The sequence below is a fragment of the Maylandia zebra genome, linkage group LG23, assembly GCF_041146795.1.
Source record: "Maylandia zebra isolate NMK-2024a linkage group LG23, Mzebra_GT3a, whole genome shotgun sequence".
Classification (NCBI taxonomy): domain Eukaryota; kingdom Metazoa; phylum Chordata; class Actinopteri; order Cichliformes; family Cichlidae; genus Maylandia; species Maylandia zebra.
The window spans coordinates 24635710-24653406 of NC_135188.1; positions in this window are offsets into that span (position 1 = coordinate 24635710).

Consider the following 17697-nt stretch of genomic DNA (forward strand, 5'->3'; position numbering starts at 1 on the left):
TCTCACTTCCTTTTTGCCCACTGGACTTTCTTCTCTGAAAGAAAGGGAACTGCTTGTCTTCTAATGAACAGCTTGGTTGGATGGATGGGTGGGTGGCAGGGTGGTGGTTGGAGGGGCATGAAACCCCAAGTGAATGAAATGAAAAGGAGGCTGAGAGAGTAGAAGGGGCGGAGCTGGAGAGGAGTGTCGCCAAAAAAAAAGAGGAGCAAATGATGGTGAAGGGATTGAGAAGGTTCATTCATGGCCTGCATGCTGTTATGTTTGAAAGGTGTGACACAATCTAATGGGTGGACTTTTCTTATTATGTGTAGAGAGCTGTTATTTCCTGGGTGGCCATTGCATCTGGCTGCAGAATGAAGAAACTACCTGGAGGCGAAAGTTTGGGCCAAATGTATCCTACTGTCATTAAGTCCAGCCTAACTCAAAATTTAAATAGAAACATATCAGCATGCTCTGAGGCAACATTCATTTCCTGGCAGGCCAGCTTTTTGCTTGGAAGAACTATAAACACCTTTATAAACAATTTTTTCAAGTTGCATTAGTTGATTTTCAGTTGCTGCTACCTCTGCAAGCCTCTTTGCAACCCACCCCAGGTCCTATTTTTCTGACTTAATGAGTGTCACGTATGTTTCTCACTGACCACATTTTAACAGTTACCGCTGAGAGACCAAGGACAATCCTTGGAGTGCTTGTGTCTGACTTTTAGAGCATTTCTGTATGTTTGTAGACCCACACGTCTCCAATTCCTATGTTAAAGTAATCTTACTCAAGATACCAAATCACAAGATGCATGCAAATGTTAGACAGTGTGTGTTTTTTGGGGTGTGTGTGTGTAAATGACACTTGTGCTTAAATTAGGTAGAAAAGCACTATGAAAGTTAGCTGTTACCAATATTTCTATTTAATTTATTTCAATTTATTTATATAGTACCAAATCACAGCAAATGTTGCCTCAAAGCACTTTATATTACAAGGTAAAAACCCTGAAATGATACAGAGGAAACCCCAACAATCAAATGACCCTTATGAGCATGCATTTGGCGAGAGTGGAAAGGAAGAACTCCTTTTTAACAGAAAGAAACCTTTGATAGGACCAGGCTCAGGCAGGAGGTGGGACACAGGACAAAAAAGAAAACACATATTATAGGACAGCGTTGTATCCTTCATTCAGAACTACTCTCTAAAAAACCACAATATTTAAACTTTAAAATGATAGATAGACTGGGAACCTGTACTGTATACTTGCCCTGTGACCCTGAATTGGGCAAGAGGTTAAGAAAATCTTCATCTTCTTCTAAATCAAGTGGACTAAAGTAAACTTTTACATGTTAGTTCTGCTTTATAATAAAAAAAAAAGGTACCATGAAAGGTAGCTGGCCACTTTAGCCCAACTGTTAGCCTTACTGGCTTCAATTTAACAAATACAGTTTTGGAAAGTCAGTTCAAATAGACACTTTATTGTGTCTGATTGATGAAGGTGAAGGGTGAAGGAATTAAAGAAACAGCCAAACATGCTTTTCTTAATAATTATTCAATGAATTTTAAATGGCTCTTAGAAAACATAAAACTCACCTTAGCCTTAGACAGCATCAATAAACCTTCACTCACTTGATGAAGCATCCATATTTCACATAATCAATTTCTTTGAGGTGGCTGATTGAGGGCCTGAAATTCATTTTGAGTTGTTGCAGTCGATACAGTTTCAAATATTAACGTAAAGTGGGCTCCTCTCTGCACATTGCCTTCACGAGAGTTACAGTAAAAATAATTTCTAGAGATCCTAGTTTTTATTTTGGCGTCAACACTTAACCTAAAAAACAACAAATACCTCGCCCTACTGAATTTACTAATGACCTGTGTTGATGACTATAGTAGCACTCCTGCAGGTGACATTTTTCCACCTGAAATTCTGTTTAAGGTTCAGGTTTATCAGATATAAATTAATTGTTGTGAAATAAAACTCATGTGACGCCCTTTAAGTCAGAAAGGTGCATAAATGCTACAAGTGGGTCACTGAAGCCTATTGTCAGGTGGTTACTAGGCAACATGACGACATCAAAATATCTGATCTAGATAAGAATTAGGGAGATTTTTGGTTTCATATGTTTTTGACTTGACTTTAGTTTGAGTTGAAAACTTGGAGGATTTTCAAATTGATGCCATGGGTGTGTCTGCTAAAAATCTTGGACGAGTTCCAACCCTGGTGACCTTGTTCTCAAGGGTCAGAGGTTGGAGAGCTGTGACCTTAGATACACCAATGGCATTGATACGATAGGTGTATCTAATAGGAGGCTAGGGGGAAGCATTTTTTATGCCGTGCCACCATGAGGTCAAATAACCTGCAAAACTATTACAATTTTACTTCAGCAATATCTATGAGTGCACTTGTTACCAAATGCAGTAGTCTGATTGGTCAGATCTGTTTGTTCGCATTTTAAAAAGTGGAAAAATCGAACTGTAGATGCTGCAAATTCATTAAGAATAGATGAGACAGAAAAATATTTATAACACACGAAATATTTGTGCAAATTTTACACGAACTACTTGTAAAGGCCTTAAATATTACCCTCAGGTGGAGCTCTGTGCACTTGGAGAGCTTCTCCGTATTATATGGGAGTAGTACAATATTTCTCATCATCTCATATAAATATTATCCCACCAAACAGTCATCACAAAAGAGGAAATTAGAAACAGACATCAATTAAACAAAATTACACTGAACTAAAACAGCATAAAGTTAAAGCTAAACCTTCTTTACAGAAGCCAATTTTACACATGAGCTGAGTGTTTGTGACTTTCCAAAAAAGCGCAGCAAAGTGGCTGATCATGTTTCCTCATTCGAAGGGAAAGCACTGGCAGGTGTGAAAGAAAAAAAAAAAACCTCAAACAGAGGAAGTGAAAATGTAAATATTGAGCCAGAGGATGGAGAGGAGGGGTCAGGGATAGAGGCCATTTTCACTGACCCCAAATGTCTGCAGGTCCAGTCCTGGCTGTCTCTTCAGGCTATGCCAGATGTTCCCACACACATGTTACGATCTCGCACCAACACACGCTTTTCAGAAACCAAAAAAAGCAGTTTTTCTTGTTTTTCTATCATTCATCACCCTTATGTCAAAAGTCATTAATCCACAGTTGTTTTCATAGATGAAAATTAATGGTTCCACCTGATTGGATGTGATCCCCGTTTCCTGTTTTATGTGTGGCCAGAGCTCGGAGTTTGTTTTTCTTTTATTGGGGTTAAGTCATTTTCTAATTTTGACCGGGATTTCTGAACCTCAGATAAATTTCTACTCTTGGATCGGCCGTCAGTTTTACAAGTCGCGTCTGCGGGCGTTCAAAATATGAGCCGGCACTCCACAAACAGAGAGCTTCCTTCAGGATAATTTGGTCCTCCGGGATGGACTTGGGAGCCATTAACAAACTTCCCTCTGCTCTTCTAACGGGCCACGATCGTGAGAAAAGCTAACACTTAAAAAAAAAACCAACTCAATTTTCCCTCCTTGTTTGGTCGACCTGATTAGCAGACTGCTAATTCTCCTCCCCGGTGTAATTAATCACATTGACACCTGTACTCCGGGCTTCATTCTCACTCTCTGCCAATCGGGTTGCGACGGCTGTGCTGCAGGCACATCTGAAAGTGTTATTTTTGTCATCTCATTAAGAGGGCTCAGAAAGCTGCAAAACAGAGTCCAGGATGCCAGGTCTTTGATATGTGCAATTTTATATTTCCACTTTTTCTTGAAGAAACATGAACCAGAGAGATTTTTTTTTCCTACCGTCAACTATCAAATGACGGATCTTGGTGCTGTTTGAGTGATTGAGAAGTAAAAAGATCACATAAGCCTACTCGAAGCTGTCTTGCTGTATATGAATATGCCCATTATAATAAAATAAAGATTTGGGATTTTTCAGAGCTTGTCTGCTGTAATAACTGCTCTTGACTGTCAGGGTGGTCTCACTTACCTCATTAAGTTACGTGAAACTGAATAAAAGTCATGTTAAATCATTATTAGCAGCCAAAATCTGTATTTTTTTGAGTGTTGTTAGTTTATTCCCTTTTTTGTCTATTTACCTGCATTTGCCACCGTGGTGGTATCAATTTTGGGTAATCGGTGCAGAGGGTGTGGTTTTTCATTACTTGTCGATGCCGATGTGGCATGCAGACCTCATGGAAGATTTAATGGAATCTAACAGAAATCTTAGTAAGGGGCTTCCAGGCTGACACACCTCAACTTCGCATGGAGATCTGAAGTGGTAACTCTGGACTGGCAGACTAAGGTGGTGGGTCACATCTTTAAGCAGAATGCTAGAACAGCTCTTTATCCTATTGAGGATATTTAAGGCTTGCGTGGAAGTTTGTTGAGTCTAACTGTGCTTTGTGGACTTGGAGAAGGCATTCGACCACGTCCGGGTATCATGTGAGGGGTACTTTGGGACTATAGCATGTCTAGCACGTTGCCACGAGCCATTTGGTGACTGTAAAGTTGTTGCAAGAGCATGCTGGTAGCACGTCGGACTTCTTCCCGGTATGCGTTGGACTCTGCCAGGAGTGCCCTTTGTCAGTGATTCTGTTCATAACTGTTATGGGCAGAATATTTAGCTGTAGCAGTTGGTGAAGGTTTTCCTCTTTTGTGGCTTCAGGATTATGTGGTTCTGTTGACTCCATCAGGTGGTGGTCTTTAGCTCGCGCTGGAGTGGTTCACAGCTGAATGTGAAGTGGCAGGAATGAGAATCAGTACCTCCAAGTCTGAGACCAAAATCCACAAGTGGAACACGTTGGAGTTCCCACTCCACCCTGAGATGAGTATCTCAGGGTCTTTTTACAAGTAAGGGGAGCAGCAGGAAATTCATAGATGGGTTGAGGACACAACTGCAGTGGTGTGGAAGCTGTACCGGTTGGTCTTGGTGAAGAGAGATGTGAGCATGACAGTCAAGCTCTTGATTTACCGCTTTATCTATGTTCCTGACCGCACCTACAGTCAAGAAATTTTGGTAATGACTGAATGAATGAGGATATGGATATGAGTGGCGGAAATAAGCTTTCTCCGAAGGACGGCTGGACTCTCCCTTAGAGATAGGGTGAGTTCAGCCATTCAAGAGGAGCTCAGAGTAGAGCTCCTACTCTTCCACATCAAAAGGAAACAGTTCAGGTGGTTTGGGCATCTGACAAGGATGAGGCACCCCCCTCATCCTTAGGGTTAAGATTACATCTCTCAGCTGGCCTGGGAATGGCTTGATGTCCCCCTGGATAAACTGAAGGAGGTTGGTAAGGGGAGCTAGGTCTGGATGGGCTGCTACCACCATCACAGTGGATGGATTGATGACAAAATCAGTACCAGCAAAATATTGTTTATTTGGTGGCTTTAAATAAAGAAAAAGTACAGGTGTATTCCCCCAAACCCAACATACCAGTAATGATTTGTGTTTAATCTAAGTGTAAAGAGCTCTGGAAGAAGTATAGGCATGCGGGGCGACAGGAATGAATTGTAATTTGCTGCTAATCAAACAGCAGCTGTGCCTACAGAGAAGAGTGATCTGTTGTGTTTGCGCCGTGCTGCTGAAGTTGTGGCATTTAGTTTTCTTTCCCCCACCCACAACAAGCCACTGATTCAGGTCAGGACTCAAAACAAATTTAAAACATTTTCTTTCTAAATCTGTTTGTTTTGTTGTAATCCCTGTGGAGGTTCCATTCTGAGAGGCAACACAAGGTCCAACACACAGGCTGTAAAAAAAGCGGAACATAACCACAATTCCATTACCCACTGTCCCGTTTAAAAAACCTGAGTTAAGCATTTTGCATTTTCTGTCTGATATTCATACACCAGGGGCAAATCTGACCCTTTAACGTCAGTTCTCCTGTCATGTATAATATGCATGGCATGCATTACTGAGTAAGACTTGAAAATAGTGACAGAGACCATAAACTTATGAGGAAGTTTATGATGTCCTTCCTAATGTAACCCCGAGAGATTTGTGCAATCAAACTTCAAGGAGACACAAATGTGTAAACCACATGACTAAATTCTAAAAACAACCAAAAATGAAGTCAGAACTAATAAAACAAACTCCCGTGATTTAAGTCTCATGTTGTTCTTCTTTCATCCGCCTTCATTTTATTCACCAAACATGAGCATTATACAAGTGCCAGTCCATTTACCATAGAGAAAGGAAAAAGTTCACCATAGTCTGTTTATCAGAGTTGGATATTTTCAGATTTCAAACTGGGACACAGCTAAACAAGCAGATGGCTGTTCTATGAAATCATTGTAATGACCCTCTGCTAGCCATCATGGTGCATTCACACCAAACCCAAACAAAGCCCAGCTTTACTCAGTTGCACTTGAAGCCCACGGATATCCGACAACAAGAGCACTCTTCCTTTTCTTTCACCTGTCTCTATCTAAAGGGAAAGTTTAACCAAGCATTTCCCCTTCAACGCTGTTGGTGTCAGGAGAATCCCAGCTGATGGTTTCCATTCACGGATTCACGTCATTTTGCTTTACATTTGGGTTTCAAAGAGTTCAGGTTTAAGCCACTTCTGCTCTGCCTTCTCTCTTTCCAACCACAGTTAACTTCTTTCTTTGTTCTATAGACAGTCTAAAGTCTCTGTTTTTAGGGTTTTGCATTAGGTGGTAGCAACTGATGCTTTTTTTTTAGTACCAAACTAACTGAGTTGAGCTGATAATGTGATGTCAACAGACTGCATTGATGTCACTGGACAAGGAGAGGGACTTCATCATAACAAGCAAACGCACCTTTGTTGAAGGGAAGTGGCTGCACACAAACCAACACCATGGTGATGAGGTGAGGACTTTTGCCATCGCTTTGATGTCCTCCACCGTTGTGTTGTGTTTGTGTCATGTACAAATGATGTTACAGCACTTTCGGGCCACCTTGCTATAACAACCCCAATCGCATTGAGGTGGTACTCAGTTGTAATGGAAAATGACTCATGGCAGATCTTACAGCTAGTTCTGTCATTACTTCATCTCACTAAAACTCCAGTATTGTTTCTCCTGGATAGCGCCCTGTGACCCGGTTGCTGCTTAATCATGATAAATTCTCTGATAAATCTCATTCTTACAGGGTGTCAATCAAGGCCTGTGTCTACACCCCCACACCGCCCAGAGAAAGGACTGTCCAGACTTTGACTGAAAACACTTGTGGAAGCGATCCACAGCTGGGTCTGCTCTCAAACATCTCTCTGCATTATGAATCGCCATCATTAATAAGCCGATCCATTCCAATGTACATTAGATTATTCCCGAGGAGAAAGCGATGAGGCTTTGTGCCAACCCATGGGAGTGCTGAGTTTTATGTCTACATAACTAGCTCCTTCATGCTTCACCTGCTCTGCTAAGTATCTTTAAAAATCAATTGTCCAAAAATGAAAAGCATGGGCAATTACTTTATTGTCACAGTCATCATCGTCATCATGTCTGCTTTCCAAAAAAGCAGGCAGTGTGGAAGGTTTTAATGCCACGTAATGACAGATATTAGTGCAGCTCTGAAAATGGGCACCAACTTTCAAAGAGTTCAGAGAAGTTTCACTGCAAAAAACCCGCATGGCATCGAATGGTACAGTCATCACTGAAGTTTGTGTGAACTGCCGAAAGTACATTCATGCTTGTAGAAAGTTATCTTGTTACAAATGTCACTTTCTTGGTTGCACTCTTGATGCTACCCACAATGCTAATCTAGTCACTGTAGGGACAAGCAGACCAGTGATAGCAGAGTCGTCATTTGGTATTGCAACATGTCTAAAAGTTGCAACAGGCAGACAAAATCTGATTTTCCCAGTTTTGTTTTGGGGGGCTTTTTTTCTTTTTGAAATTCTCACCGAGATTTTTCTTCCTTTCTTTTTCCTTTTTTAAAAAAAAATGAAAAAAATTCTCAGTGAAATGCGTCACCCTCTGGGACTCGACATGGCGGGTCTGCTGTTGTTTCAGGGGGTCAGGGGCCAATCTGGGCATCAGAATGTCCTGGAAGCCAAACGTGGCAGCGCACCTGCCTTGCATTTCAATCCTCGCACCCCAAACCTCGCACCAGACCTCGCCATCAAAGAGCTCGGCCCGCGCTGACTCACACGCGGCAACAGCCAGGACATCTGTGGAGTTTTGGCAGCCCGAACGTGTGTGTGTGTGTGTGTGAGTGTGTGTGTGAGTGAGTGTGTGCGCCTTCGCGTCCAGACAGTGTGTGAGACCTCACGTTCCAGCCAACACCGACTCTTACTCAGGCTGTGTTTGGCCGTTGAACCACTGGGAGCTGCGCCGCGTGTTACAAGCGGTGGCCATGTCAGCAGCAGAGGCCTGTGGCTGCATCCTGGGAGTCTGCCAGGGAATCACTTTTGTGAGGAAGTGAAACCAAAAAAACACCTCACAAATATACAGTGCTCTCTCTCTCTCTCTCTCTCTCTGTCACACACACACGTTCTCACTCTTCTTTTTCTGCACTAAAATCAGGCGCACACGTAAATACTTTACACACAGACGCCCTCTACTGCATGAATATTCATCTGCAACTGTGATGAGCTGTGACATGCTTTTCTGGCAAGGCCTCGGGACCACATGGTCGGGGTGTTAGAGGAAGAGAAAGGCCGTGTCGGAGCGTGTTACTCAGGCCTGCCTCATTCAATTGGATCCAACCAACGATGGTTGGATTTCTCAATCTCAGATGGATTCCAGACTTTTTCCTTAAAGCTGCTCCTCCCCCGTTCCTTCGCTCTTTGATTTCAAAAGTGGGGCTGCGGGGATATCCGTGGTTGTGAGCACATGTGGATGCGAAAATGGAAACCATGTCGATGAAGAGCCTTGCTCTGCGTCTAATGCAGACCGGTATGCGTTGGACTCTTTTTACCCCTCCTGGGGTAAAAATTTAATCTGAGGTAGCCCAATTTAACGAGTTGTTGCTTTTGTGTCGCAGTCGGCACGGGGGAAGCTGGCATGGCTGATGATGGTGGAACAATGCCGCCGTTCCGCGGCCGCCCATTGTGCACAGATCTTTGCATTGTTCGCTCCCTCCTCGCCCCCTTTCGCCGCTTACACCCGGCCAGCTGGCACGGAGATGGCAGAGCCGTTGACAAGGTTCACAATACCCCCTCTAGTCCACACCACAATAGAGGGACATGGACACAGGCACCTCTATGGCACACAAGAGGCTGAGGAGGGGATACTGGGGCCTCACAGGCAGGTGGTGCTGCCAACGTCTCGGCGACGTGTTGGTAGCTTTCATTGCTGACAAGGGGCTGGCAGAGAGGTTTCTTCTTTTAAAATCCACATTGTTCAAGGGGGACTCTAGAGGATGAGTGTTTGTGTGCTGTTTTTCTCTCTGAGAGATGGGGAGCTTAGTCTCCTCTCATTCTCACACACACACAAATTCAGGAAAGAGAGGTAAGAGCAAGAGAGTGAGGGAGAGAGGTGCACGCACACACATCCTCGAAATCCAGCACTTCCCCCTCTCTGTCTTCCTGCTCTCTGTTTGCCTCAGCTTATTGCATTATTGCACTGACTTTAGACTTTTGTCAAAGCTTATCAATAAGAAAGAAGTGGCAGATTCACATGTTTTGGCAAACTGCAGGGGAAGAAATAGGGGGCTTTAGTTTCTGAATGCTGAGGAATTTCAAGTCTGACTGACAGCTGGATGCCAGCGTGCCATTTCTCAAGTCATGATACGGTGTTTGCAGAGGGATGTCGTATTTGACTGGGTGCTCTTGCCGCTGCCTGAGCTGCCGGTTTGTCATTTTGCAAGGAGCTTTAGTGTCTCCTGGAAGCTCTGACTTGGTTACACAAAGATGAAGCGTGTGTGACAGCACCATCAAGGTCGCTGAAGGTCATGTTAGAAACAGTTTCTGAAAATAGACTGTAGAGCTGCAACATTAGGGTTAAGAAAAGGCAGAAAAGGCCGCTGCTATTTACCTTTTTTCCTCCCCAAGTTTCACTTTTTTTCCATTTATTGCAGAAGTTCCTTTAAGTCTGCATTCTCACTTATGACAAGCAGGGGGAAACAAAAAGAAGTCCTATCATATAGAAGTCTATTAGGAAAGGAACACACTCCTCACTTTGTTTGTCACCTCAATAAACCTTTTCTCAATGTGTTTATTGTCCTGAGCACTAGTTTGCAGTTTTATTCAGTGCTACACAATGATTGTTTTTATAAATGACGGTCTAATTAAGAGTAAAATAGACAATAAAAAAGGTGGATGCCTTGTAACTCACAAGTCTGCTTCTTGGTCAAATCCACAAGTAGATTATCAGATCACTCAAAGATGGTGATGTACAAAATGTTCCAGTAAAAGCTACCAAACCAGGGCTTGACATCATGGTGGCTGTATACATTGTTTATATGATGAGATGAGATGACATGAAAAATACTTTATTTATTCCACATTTGGGAAAATTATGTGGTAGATCGCTCTCTGCCTGACAGATATATTGAATTGATAGCATGCTGTACGAAAGGTTTCTCATATGTGTCCTTGTGGTAGCTTAGCTGAATCAGTCTGTTAGAGAAGGTGCACCATGCACTAAGCAACATACATGTCTGAAAAGTATCTCAGCAGACTGGCTGACCTCTTTTTTTTTGCTTTGCATTGCTTTGCTTTTCAGTTTACTGAAACACAATAGGGAGCGTGCACCACCCTCCTGCTGTTCAGCTTATAATTGTGCTTATATAATATAAGTTACATTCTCAAGAAGGCAAACCACTAAATAGGAAAAATAAAAGTTAAAAATTCAAGCTTCCCTCAGAGATGAAGCTATTAGTATCTAAAAGTGCTCAATACTCATCAAATCGCCCAGTCCTGGTCTCAGTGCACAGAATCTTTAGAAACATTTTAGCCATAGCAGCCTGTGATGGTACATTTTGTTGGTTCATCACTATTAGATTCTGCACAGAGGTCAGTGGAAGTCTGATTATGACTCCCCCTGACTTTGATGATCCACTGACTTTTTTGCTCTAGCGCTATTATCAGGTCAACTTTTCTGGTTTGAGTGAAATGTCTCAAATTATTGCATGAATTATTCACTTTCCTGTGCTATAAGGTTGTCAAATTCTCCAAAACAGTCTTTGTTTATAGCACAAAGCGTGCAGAGGGAAACGAGAGGATCGCTAACGTGTTAGCTCTTCCAACCATACCTCCTAAACAATGGTTGCCTTGGTCTGGTCCACTTTCAAGTTCTGCTTCAGGTTCAATTTATTTTCTAATCAGTCCATCCCTGTGGACCTTCCACCCAGCCCACATCTCGCCCTCCTCCTTCCTCCCCTGTTCCCCTTCAACCGTTCCTGCCCCACCCAAAAGGTTCTCCCCTCCTTTCCGCTGTCAGTACAGCACTTTTAAGGGAATTGGTGCTCTTTGAAATGCATATTCTGCAAGGCCCAACACTGGCATGTGTACACTGCTGAGTAATTGTGTAGGCCAAATGTTTAATTACACATGGCAGGCCAAGCAGCGGGAGGCCACACCGCAGCGGGGCTCAAAAACAACGGACTAGCTTCTCTTCTCTCGGTCAGACGCGCCAATAACAACCAGCCCCTCCACACCCCTCTCAAAAAAACATACTGAGAGTACAGACGGCGGGCCTAGGGGAGGTGAAGGGAAGGGAGGGAGGGAAATTTGTTTTCATGTTTATGTGCAACAGCAGATTTAACTATTAAAGTCCTGCACAGTTGATGTTTGATCAGTTGCAAAGTGCAGATATCCTTGCAGGCAGACGCTTTATGCAACAGCACAGCTCAGTGAGCTGTGCATACCTACAGCCACAAGGTGTGCAAACGCTTAGCCTAAATGTGCTCTTCTGCTGAATGTGCTTAAGCTTTGCATTAGCCCCGCGGTGGTCTTTGGTCTTCTCAGCAGGCCTGGGCTTTGTCCTGGTTCTGCTAATGGATCCAGACTGGTCCTGGGGTGCAGCACGGGGGAGACGGGGAGACTGGGGCCCAATGTCTGTGACCTCTGGATGGCGGGGTCAGTGGTAGGAAGTGCAGAGCAGCGGGGGAAGTGGGAGCACCTGTGCAGGTCAGTGGCAGCCCGTCAAGCTTAACTAATTTTGAAATTGACCTTCAACCTCCATTCCCACGGTGCACCGGGGCGAAGGCTGAGAACGGTCTGCTCGGTCTCCTCCTCCAGCTTGACTCCTGTTTCTAATTACCGGCTAGAACAAAGTTGTTATCTGATTAAGCCTCCTTATAAAACCATATCATTGATTGTATCCTTTGCTCAGTGTCGGTACAAATTAGCCCATTAACACACAACAGGGACGTGGTGAGTGATTTAATAAAATGAAGCTAAAGCCGATAATGGCTGCAGTTCTTTGAGTGGTTGACCTACTGTGAGGGATTAAGGAGGCCCGCTTTCAGCCTTACACCAATACTGGCGTTGTCTACACACACGCGTACAGGCCAGACTAACTTTACACTGAAGATATATGTTTGAAAAACTTGGTTCACACAAACCAATAAAAGGTCTGCGTGTATTTTTGTATCTCTACCACATGGCTACTGTTGATGGTTTTACAGCTTGCTGATCGGTTAATCCTGCATGTCAAAATCAATGACGCGGTGAATCACTCTAATTGGCCTGCAAGGCCTGTTAAAACTTTCTCCCCCCGTGCAGCCACACTCGCGTACAGTATGTCGCACCTGTGAGCATGCATGCATGCGTGTTTGCATGTGTACATTAGACCCGTTTCGGTCCGCCGGTGTGGTCTGCAACCATGCGCCTACAAGCTGGAACATGCTCAAACAATCACATAACAGTTAAACTGCTGTGGCCCCTCAATTTTCAGCCACACTCGGTGTCACGGGGAAAGCCGTCTGGCAGAAGGAGCGCTGCCAGATGTCTGGATGCTGGAGTCTGTACATAAGAAAGGGATGTTGGGGGAAAAAGCATTTATTCATGTAGTTATCTGATTGTATGATCCTATCATGTAATGTAACTTAAGTGCAAAAAAATTATTTCTATACAACAATAATTATGTGCTTTTGAAATTTGAGAAATTTGAGAACAGAATTTTTTTAGTGTATCTCAGAAAGGAAATCTACTGAGCAGATGGCACATTTCACTCATTCATATGGGTGCTTTCAGGCTCCTGTTAGATTTCATACTGATACATTTTTAGTTTTTAGATGGGCTTATTCATTTTATTTAGTTTTATGTGGATGTATTGCTACAGTGTTAGAGTTGGGGACCATTTATGCCACTAAATTAACCCTTTATGTTCAAACAGCTCGGCTGCGGCTCTTTACATAACCACAACTCTGTTACCGTTTGTGCTAGATACAAAATTGCAATGGTTTCAGAAAGAAGAGAAGATGAGCTTTATGGGGATATTTGGTGGATGACAATAGCACAAAGCATTTACCAGGTACTGCTGTTTGAACACAGACAGAAAAATCAGCTCAACCTAGATTTAACCATGTGCGCTTCACATTACAGAGCTAAAGAGAAAGTTCCTAAAATTTTACACCCAAAATGAGAACAAATAGGTCCAGACAGCCTGTCTGAGAGTCATTGCATTGAAGGTTTTTGCATTTGGTGATCAACTGGTTCCTCAGTGGTTTAGATCAGCGCCTTCAACCTCTGGACAACCACTATCAACATGCCAGGCATTTGCACAGGATTCCTGGTAGGATGTAACCTGTCTCCGAACAATCACGGTGCAACTTGGACTGCCTGCAACTCTCTCACTCTCTCAGACAGACCGGTGAGGATTTGTAAGTCATCTAATTTATCAAAGCAGACAGAATCCCAACATGGTGCAATTAACTGAGTGTTGTCTGCCTTGTGTTTCTGTGCAATATGGGACTTGACCCAACTGGTTGCCAATTGGTTGTATTCTGGGTGTATTTGTATATACATGAGAGGATATATATATGCTATAATTTGAGTCTCAGTGGCTACACTGACACCCAACAAGTGAAAGATCCAAGATTGGATGCTGGGAGAAGACACAAATAAGATCAGTCTGAATCTCGTTGGCCAATAGTTTTTTTCAATGACCTTGTTTTGGACAAAAATAAGACAATAACCAAATAAAAACTATTGCACAAGGACAAAAACTGTTATGAAATGCGTTGGCGCTTTTGTCAATGATTAAAAATGAGAAACGAGATCCAATCAGAACTAATTAAGTTGCGTAGAAAGGTTGTACTAGTTTTGAAATTATGCTATCAGGAGTAATCTCCTCCCGTAGTAAGGCTAGACGTGCACATTTGATCACCCCCGTACAACAAGCTCCCATGCTCCCTGTTTCTCATGAAAACACGGCACCATGTCCACACTTAGGAGGAAGAGAAGAGCAGACATGTGCGCACATTGAGACGACAAACTTTTACGTTTTAGCCACTGAACCAATGTTAGTCTACTTTTATCTCATCATATGTAGTTGACTAAAACTAAAATTTGATGTCAAAGGAAGCACTCAAGAGCAGCTAGTCTCTAAGTTGAATCTCAAGCCAATGATAAAGAATTGCAAAAAACCACATTTCTGTGTAAATCTGCCAAAATCTTAACTACGAAGGTTAATCAACCAGCCAATGACGCTCACTCCTCTGCTGTGGAAAAGACAAGGATTCAATTCAAGATGTGTTTTAAGGTGCGCTGAGAGGAGAGTTCTGGTGGAGGGTATGTGAAGGATGACAACCAACAGACAACAACATCCGACAGCGGGCTTATTTTTCACCCTAATTGCCAGCGCCCTTTGTCAGGTTGGGTGGGGGGCAGCCAGAACGCTTGGCATTCTTGACTTCCTGCCAACTCTCTCTCTTTCTCTCTCTCAGTATCTATCTTCCTCACTCGTTTTGTGCCGCGCTAATGGATTTTTTCCTTGTTTGTCGTTGCCATGGTGAAGGGATCATTGCCAAATGTGTTGTGTGTGTTTACACATCTTCTGCTATGCGATTTAAACGTCATGAAGAAGGTGGTGGTGGTCGAGGAGGGGTTGGCTCTGGCAGATGGGTAGTGACAACCTCTTTAAGGAGGATGGGGAACGCCATGTGCTGATGACTTCTGAACTCTTAAGTGCACGTGCAGAAACAAAACACTGCCATAGAGCAAGTTTTAGGACACCTGAAGTTAGATAATTGAAAATATAATAAATTAAAAAGGATAAAAGTCAAACTTGTTTCTTTTTTATCAGTAGACATTATGGAGATTTGAGCTTTTCCTCAAAAAAACAAACAAAAACGAAACAAAAACCAGACCCTCATCTCCTCTGTTTCCCACAAGCATAGACCCTGAATCCCAGCATTCTCCTGGCATTGTTCCTGCACTGCTAGTCATTACCATCATAAAAGCTGTGAGGATATGCATGGCTTCATTCACAAAATCATCTCCCAGCGTATTGGTGATGAAATCTCTGGGAGGAGTAGGAAGAGAGACAAAACTGCCCCGGGAGCAACAACTAAATGAAAACAGCAGTCTCAGCCCAAAGCGTGTTCACTCAAGCAGGAACCCCCCAGAACAAAGGGGCTGTTGTGTGTTTTCAGCAACCCTGGTGTTGTACGGGGGCCTTGACCTTAGCCGGTCTTGACCTCAACCTGCAAGAGAAGTGGCTGTTTGTTTGGAAATGACACATTACACCTCATGTGTTGGACAACAAAGCTGCTGTCAGTCACAGCGGTGTGACTCCAGGCGTGATCGATTCTCGTAAGCTGGTAAATTCAACCTAGACACTACGTTAGGATGTTTTACTTTCAGGCAGAATTTAATAAAGACCTCATTCATTCGTGTAGATGATTTTATTCTTTTTTTGTTATGTAGTCGCCTCACAACCTATTTTTTTCCTGTTTATATAGAGCTGGAAAACTATTCTCTTATTACAAAGCCACTGACATCTATCAGTCTGGAAAGGGTTACACAGCCATCTCTGAGTCTGTGGGACTTCAGTGAACCACAGTGGGAAACATTATCCACACTTAAGAAACCTGGAACAGTGGTGAAGATTCCCAGGAGTGACCAGCCTGAAAACATTTCTCCAAGAGCTTCGATGGCTCATCCAGGAGGTCACACAAGAACCCAGAGCAACATCTAAAGAACTGCAGGCCTCACTTGCCACATGATTCAACAGTAAAACAGAGACTGGGCAAAAATGGCATCCACGTGAGAGATCAAGGAGAAAACCACTGCTGACCAACAAGATCACAAAGGCTCGTCTCACATTTACCAAAAACATTTCGATGAACACCAAGAAAATATTCTCTGCACTGAAGAGACAAAAATGGAACTTTGTGGAAGGTTTGAGTCTCGTTACATCTGACATAAAACTAACAGCATTTCATAAAAACGACATAACAGCAACAGTGTGATGGTCTGGGGCTGCTTTGTTGCTTCAGGATGACTTGCTGTAATTGATGGAGCCATGAATTCTGCTCTCTACCAGAAAATCCTGAAGGAGAATGCTTTGCATGGGCCATTCATGCTGGAAGATATGGCTGAATTAAGACGATTCTGCAAAGAAACGTGGACTCCAGCACAATTCCTCCACAGCAATGTGAAAGACTCTGACCTAACTTTGCTTTCTTAATTAAACAGTACTGGCAACTTTTTACAGACTGGATAAGACCATTCTCTGTAAACCATAGAGATAGTTGTGTGGGAAAATCCCAGCAGATCAGCAGTTTCTGACCAGGCATCAGATATATGGCACAAAATATCTCCCACACCGTTACATCAGCAGCCTAAATTCTTCATACAGGGAGTGCAGAATTATTAGGCAAGTTGTATTTTTGAGGAATAATTTTATTATTGAACAACAATCATGTTCTCAATGAACCCAAAAAACTCATTAATATCAAAGCTGAATGTTTTTGGAAGTAGTTTTTAGTTTGTTTTTAGTTTTAGCTATTTTAGGGGGATATCTGTGTGTGCAGGTGACTATTACTGTGCATAATTATTAGGCAACTTAACAAAAAACAAATATATACCCATTTCAATTATTTATTTTTACCAGTGACACCAATATAACATCTCCACATTCACAAATATACATTTCTGACATTCAAAAACAAAACAAAAACAAATCAGCGACCAATATAGCCACCTTTCTTTGCAAGGACACTCAAAAGCCTGCCATCCATGGATTCTGTCAGTGTTTTGATCTGTTCACCATCAACATTGCGTGCAGCAGCAACCACAGCCTCCCAGACACTGTTCAGAGAGGTGTACTGTTTTCCCTCCTTGTAAATCTCACATTGGATGATGGACCACAGGTTCTCAATGGGGTTCAGATCAGGTGAACAAGGTGGCCATGTCATTAGTTTTTCTTCTTTTATACCCTTTCTTGCCAGCCACGCTGTGGAGTACTTGGACACGTGTGATGGAGCATTGTCCTGCATGAAAATCATGTTTTTCTTGAAGGATGCAGACTTCTTCCTGTACCACTGCTTGAAGAAGGTGTCTTCCAGAAACTGGCAGTAGGACTGGGAGTTGAGCTTGACTCCATCCTCAACCCGAAAAGGCCCCACAAGCTCATCTTTGATGATACCAGCCCAAACCAGTACTCCACCTCCACCTTGCTGGCGTCTGAGTCGGACTGGAGCTCTCTGCCCTTTACCAATCCAGCCACGGGCCCATCCATCTGGCCCATCAAGACTCACTCTCATTTCATCAGTCCATGAAACCTTAGAAAAACCAGTCTTGAGATATTTCTTGGCCCAGTCTTGATGTTTCAGCTTGTGTGTCTTGTTCAGTGGTGGTCGCCTTTC